Here is a 7,442-nt window from a genome sequence, read left to right as displayed (position 1 = left end):
TTAAGTGTTTTCATAGTACCCCTTCAGATGCGGTTAGTCATTTCATCCTTCCCTCTAAAATAATGGTTTGTTGATACTCTTTCATGTGTGCCTCTAGTTTATGTTTTTCTTTGAAGATATTACCAAATTCCTCAACATCCCATGCTCTTAATTTTTGGTTAATAGACTTTAGCCTTTGTTGAAAGCGAAAAATGATGCGACCATGAATGGAATCTAATTCATGCCACCAGTTTTCCATGAACAATACAAAAAAATATGCCATTAGCATCGGGATTAGCACCAAAAATCAGTGTATTTGAGCCTGCGAATTGGGTTCAATTGGTGGCATAAAACCCGACACTATATTGCATTTTCACTTGGACACAAGAAATAGCACCGAAAACAGTCTTGGTAATAGCACTAGAAATAACATTGGGTTTAGCACTAAGAAATGTTTCTTCCATTTTTGTGTATGTTTGTACTTCTGGTTGTACTCCCAATTGTGCTTCCTATTTTCTTCGGGTATGGCATTGAAAATAACTTCTTTTTTGGCTTCTTAGTTTACGTCAAGTTATGCTTCCATTATAACATTGTTATAAGCTTCGATTTTTTCTTCCAACATGGCATTGCTTGTTGCATAAATCTTTTCTTCCATTATGGAATCTTCTTTATCTTATAATATGGCTTCCATTATAGTGTCATTTGTTTCTTCTAATATTGCTTCTATTATTACTTCTTGGTTTGCTACCTGAATGGCTTATTTGTTTTCTTCTTAGGGAATGCCAAGTTTGACTTCTAATATTTCTTCCATTATTACTTCTTTTTTTTATACCTGAATTGCTTCTTTTTTTACTTCTCAGGTAATGCCAAGTTTGGATGCTAGTATTTCTTCCATTATTACTTCTTTGTTTGCTACCTAAATTGCTTCCTTTTTTGCTTCTTACGTAGCACAATTTTTTTCTTCCAAGATTGCTTCTAGTTTGGCTTCCATTGTTGCTTCCTTTTTTGCTTCCTTGTTAGCCTCATGGTTTTCTTCCTTTTAGTTACAATTTTTGCTTCTTGTTTAGCACCTCAGTTTGCTTCTTTTTTAGTTCCAGGTTTTGCTTCCTTTTAATGTTGGGATTTGCTCTTATTTAGCCTCTAATTTAGCTTCCTATTAAGCAACCAATTTAGCTTCCTATTTAGAGCCAATAATAGCTCCAAGTATGGCTTTCAATTTAATGTTGAATTTTCCTTCCATTTTAGAGTCACATTCTACTTCCATTTTAACAACTCATGTTACTTACTTTATAGCTTCCATTTATTAATTTCATATTTTTAAATTTAAATTTAATTAGTTAAGTATATAATGCCTCTTAAATAACTTATATGATTAGAGAGTAAGTCATATTGCATTTTAAATATTTAATAGCATACCATTTATAAAGAATTTTCAGGGAAATGGACATCCATTAAAACTAACAACAACATTATACTTATTAAATCTCCATCAAAATAGGAAACCTTTTAGGTTTCTTATATTTACAAACCATACCACAACATTGAACTAAAATAACAAGATAATTTCTTTTAACTATGACCAATATTTTTATATTATTAATAAACAAAATTGTTGGTTTGTGACCAACTATACATAATGCAGACCCAGATAATACATATCCAAATGATATAAGTCAAAATGATACACCTCAATATGTTACTACACGTGAACATTATACATATGATAGTGAACATGAAAAAAGGCATCATAACAATTTATCAATAATGATCCATGATGGAGTCTATATGATCAATGTCATTAGCTACTACCAACAAATTGCTCTGTATAAATTCTGCAAATTCTCTACAAATCTCGCTCTAAGACTATATAGAAAATATGACTGTAGATTAACCCGATAATGCAATATACTAAAGCAAAATACTATAATCTACTTCTACTATCAATTTTCTTTGCGGAAGCTTAAAGATTGAGAAAGATTGAGCTGAACACATATAACCAGAAGAAGAAGAATAAATGCACATGAAACACATAAAATTCTCAGGGGAAAGCCTCAGCTAAAAACCCCACTATCTGTATTATCATACAAGGTGGAAATACATCAGAATTATACAAATCCTTAGCTCTCACAGCTAGCCAACTCTTAGTACAATCCTCCTGGATGCTCACAGGCAAACTAAGCTTCTCACAAGCCTTCTCCTCTACCCTCCAAGCTCCCATTTCCTTGTGCAGTTCCTTTGGGATGATCTCCTTCACCCAGTGGAACACTGCTCTCACACACTGCTCTAACACAGTGTCAGAACTGCGCAATCCTCAAGGAACCTTACCTTGATTACATGCATGAGTTTCCTTTATAGGAGAAAACATGTAGCTAATAGTACACTATCCTTGACATTTACCTCAACTGGGTCTTTCTGAGAATAGACATGAATGAGTTTCTGATGAGGGAATCTTCAGTTACCTGGAGTACATGGTTGAGTGCATGCATGCATCAACTGACTGATACCTCACAATTAGTTCCTCAAATAGTTTGGAACTAATTTAACTAGACTTAACTCAGTAAATTGAGCTAACTAATTACAACTCAAATATAACTCAATCTAATCTCCTTAATTAAGGGATAATCTCCTTAATATACGGGATACTGTTGCATGACTTCAGAAAGACTTCTAACTTGAATTTCTCCAACTAATTAAGTCAAAATAACTTAATTAATTATTTTCAAGTAGCTGGTAAGACTAAATTGGATTTTAATTCAAGGACAAATTAAAATTGGAATATCTAGATTCTTTTTTTATCATTTCTTATTGCTATTTTCAACACTCCCTCTCAACAAGAAAGGAATTCAACTCGATCCCAATCGTGAACCTTTGGAATGTTATGCATGCAACACTTCTCTCTAATGTTGTTGCTCCAACAACTCCAGAAACAAGAAAAACATCCAACCTGAATTAGTATGATGCATCTGTCATCAAAGTATTTGACTGCTATTGCCTCTGTCAACTGAAAAATTTTCACTTCTGCCGACTCTGCCTTTCTGCACTATTGTCAATCCTTCTCTGCGCTCTTTAGTATCTGACTGCTCTAGCCTCTGTCACTTTGATCTCTAACTGCATCAATCCCACTAATTCCTCCCGCTACTATGTACTTTGGGCTCCTGTAGCAAGGTATGATCCATGAGATAAAACCTCTCAATGGACCCTGCCCAATTTCAGCCTTCATGGGACTATCACTTCACATCGCCCCACCTCACACCTGGAGGTATGGCTGCATGTGATCCCTCTGCCCACTTCTCTAATTGTGGCTCCTCCACAATTGTCTGAGACTTCTTCTGGGACTGCATGTTGAGAGGTAATTTACTCTCCCTCTCAACCACCAAGTCTCTAACATTTTCCTTGCTCCTCAAGGCTTTGCATGCATATTGAACCTTAAGAGAATACAGGTTCTTAACTCGTGAACTGATCTGTTTCACCTATCTCGTGGTGATGTGTCTAAGGAAAACCTTTCCCTTACTAAAAAACACATCATAGCCTTTGTCCTCCAACATTGCGACCGATACCAAGTTCTTCTTTAGTCCAAGAACATACTTCACATCTGTCAAGGTGATAGGAGCTCCATGCTCCCTCTGAAAAGCAATCATGCCCACTCCTGAAACACTATACCTTTCATCGTCACCCATCTCTATGCACATATTGAGGTCTTTCTCCTCCAAGGTACTGAATAAACGTTTATCACGAGTCATGTGGAATGAGGCTCCACTGTCAAGATACCAGACACAACCCATCATCGATGACACCATACATGCGATGAGGGTAAAGTCCATTTCGAACTGAGAGGCTAATGCCTCACCTTCCGATCCTTCCGAGGATCCCTTCTTGGACTTTTTCGATGGGAAATTAGTCACATAATGACCCATCTCGTGACAATTAAAGCATCTCACTTTAGACTTGTCACCCATCTTCCCTCCATGAGAAGAATTCGATTTGGAATGGGAATCCTTCCCCTTCCCTTTCCTTGCCTTACTTGCTAAGGCCATATTTTATTCATCATCATCCTTGGATGAAGAACCATCTCGTGTGCTCCTCCTGATCTCCTCCTGCATGAGATCTGACCACAGTCGTTCCCAATCTGGTAGTTTCTCCCTTCCATTCACAGAGTCCTGGTAGCTATTCCAACTCTTTGGAAGGCCAAGGAGAGCGAGGCTCACCATATCATCATCGGAAGTAGTTATTCCCACACTTCCAAGCTCATCTCTATAAGTGGTGAGCTTGTTCAGATATGTGGAAATAGTATCACCGTTCTCCATCTTGATTCTTTGAAGCTTATCCTTGATCGCTAATTTCCTCTAGTCATTATTGTTTTGGTAGAGGTCCTTCAATGTCTTCCACATTGAATATGGAGTATCCTTCCCATGGAGACTCGAGACAATATGGTCTCGAACTCCCTCAAGGATGATCCGTCTCGCCCTCACCACACACTTCTTCCACTCAGCCAACTCTTGTGCATTAGTTGAACCTGGCTTTGGGATTTCTTGATCAATGAAATCCTTCAAGCCGTTGTCTTCTAATATAGCCTCCATGCAATCTTTCCATGCTATGTAATTCGAGTTGCCTTCCAAGGCATACTCAAGTCTCAAGCCATAAAACGCCATTGGCCAACCTTGAAGTATGATAAGAATTCGATATTCACTTGCAACTTTGGGATTTCTTGATCAATGAAATCCTTCAAGCCGTTGTCTTCTAATATAGCCTCTATGCAATCTTTCCATGCTATGTAATTCGAGCTGCCTTCCAAGGCATACTCAAGTCTCAAGCCATAAAATGCCATTGGCCAACCTTGAAGTATGATAAGAATTCGATATTCACTTGCAACCCTGAACTTCAAACTTCGAATTCTCTTCTCTATATACTATTCACAGCTCCGATAAAGCTGGCTCTGATACCATGTAGAATTTCCTGCAAATTCTCTACAAATCTCTCTCTTAGACCATATAGAAAATCTGATTGTAGATTAACCAGATAATGCAATATACTAAAGCAAAATACTATAATCTACTTCTACTATCAATTTTCTTTGCGGAAGCTTAAGGATTGAGCAAGATCGAGCTGAACACATATAACCAAAAGAAGAAGAATCAATGCACATGAAACATAGAAAATACTTAGGGGAAAGCCTCAGCTAAAAACCCCACTATACGTCTTATCGTACAAGGTGGAAATACATCAGAATTATACAAATCCTTAGCTCTCACAGCTAGCCAGCTCTCAATACAATCCTCTTGGATGCTCACAGGAAAACAAAGCTTCTCGCAAGCCTTCTCCTCTACCCTCCAAGCTCCTATTTCCTTGCGTAGTTCCTCTGGGATGATCTCCTTCACCCAGTGGAACACTGCTCTCACACACTGCTTTAACACACTGTCAAAACTGTGCAATCCTCAAGGAACCTTACCTTGACTGCCTGCATGAGTTTCCTTTATAGGAGAAAACATGCAACTGATAGTACACTATCCTTGACATTTAGCTCAATTGGGTCTTTCTCAGAATAGGCATGCATGAGTTTCTGATGAGGGAATCTTCAGTTATCTAGAGTACACTGGTTGAGTGCATGCATACATCAACTGACTGATAACTCACAATTAGTTCCTCAAACAGTTTGGAACTAATTTAAATGGACTTAACTCAGTAAACAGAATAACTAATTACAACTCAAATATAACTCAATCTTATCTCCTTAATTAAGGGATAATCTCTTTAATGTAAGGGATACTGTTGCATGACTTCAGAAAGACTTCTAACTTGAATTTCTCCAACTAATTAAGTCAAAATAACTTAATTAATTATTTTCAAGTAGCTGGTACAACTAAATTGGATTTTAATTCAAGGATAAATTAAAATTGGAATATCTGGATTCTATTTTTATCATTTCTTGTTTCTATTTTCAACATGCTCATCATCATCACCATGTCTATCATGATCATTACCATCATGATCATCATCAATGTTATGATTGTCGGTGTCTACCTCGGTGTCCTATCTATCTACTTCATTATCATCATCTCAAATGTATGAACCCGATCCAACATAATCTAGATCGATCTCAAGGTCAACTTGATCTTCTGGTAGACCCGCGTTTTGCCAAAAAATACATTCAAAATGAAATTTTATTATTTATTTCATGCAATATTTAATATTTATGTCATATTTCTAATATTACAACATATGAAATAGAACCATAATCATGTTACATCATATCAAAGTGTGCATATATACCATAATAAAATTTCAATTAAGTTATAGCTAATATGCCATTCCAATGATGTAAAACATGCAACAATTCTAATAAATGTTAGTAAAGATCATAATCAACTATAAACTCTATTACATGACCTTCAGTGTCAACCCTCTCCCATCAATATAAAAAAGTATTTTGTATGTCAACATTAACTTTGTATAAAAGTCTACAATCAAATAGAATTATACAATAGGCCATAATTCAACTAACAAGATTCCATAATTCACTTGTGTCTTGAGAATTGTATTGAACGAGGGTCTAGGCACCATGGCTAGTTCGCTCTTGACCAAACATACTTGTAAGATCTGACATAACTCAATTCATGCCCTCAGTTGAAATTTGTCGTGTGTCCCTAAACTACATTGGGAAGCGAGTAAAAATTCTCCATAACTAGAAATTTGAGGCCTGGTTGGACAAACCATTAGTTCCTTTAGAATCATGACATCAGATTATCGCCAGGGGCATCCCTCTCTAGGAACTTCTTGGACCAATCATTGTGTACATCGACGATTTTCACAACTAGGGTTTTTCTCATTAGGATGCAATGAAATTTCTATATTATATGCTCATATCTTGATAATTGTGCCAAATAAGGGTCTGGGCACCGTGGCTAGCTTTCCCTTGACCAAACATGTCTGCATGAGTTGATGGAACTCAATTCTATTTCTCGGTTTGGCTTTTATGCCTTAGTTTAAATTTGCCATCTGTCCCTACATGGCATTGGGAAGTGAGTTGAAACTCACCATAATTTGAAAATCGAGGTCTGTTTAGAAAAACCATTAGTTCCATTGGAATAATATCATCAGATTATCCTATATTGTTGTTAGGTATTGGAAGTACATGAAATATCCTAAGTTAAGTGTTGAAAAAGAAAATCTATGAGTTAAACTTAATGACGAGTATTTTATATGTCGTAAAAACAACTGGAACTTACTCCAATTATCAGCCGAGGGGCTCGTAGGATTTGAGGCATCAACACAGTATGTGTTAGTTAAAATCTATCCTAAACCTAATCCTATGTCATTATTAGGTATTGGAAGTACATGAAACTATCCTAAGTTAAGCATTGAAAAGGAAAACATATGAGTTAAACTTAATCTATCCTAAGTAAATTATCCAACCAAAATTTCAAAGTAAACTAAACTCTATTCTAGTTTGGTCTAAATAGAGTATG

This window comes from Pinus tabuliformis, chromosome 5_1 (assembly GCF_031772625.1).
Source record: "Pinus tabuliformis cultivar Carrire ecotype Pingquan chromosome 5_1, CPIR1, whole genome shotgun sequence".
NCBI classification, from domain to species: Eukaryota; Viridiplantae; Streptophyta; class Pinopsida; order Pinales; family Pinaceae; genus Pinus; species Pinus tabuliformis.
This window is presented reverse-complemented; position numbering follows the sequence as displayed.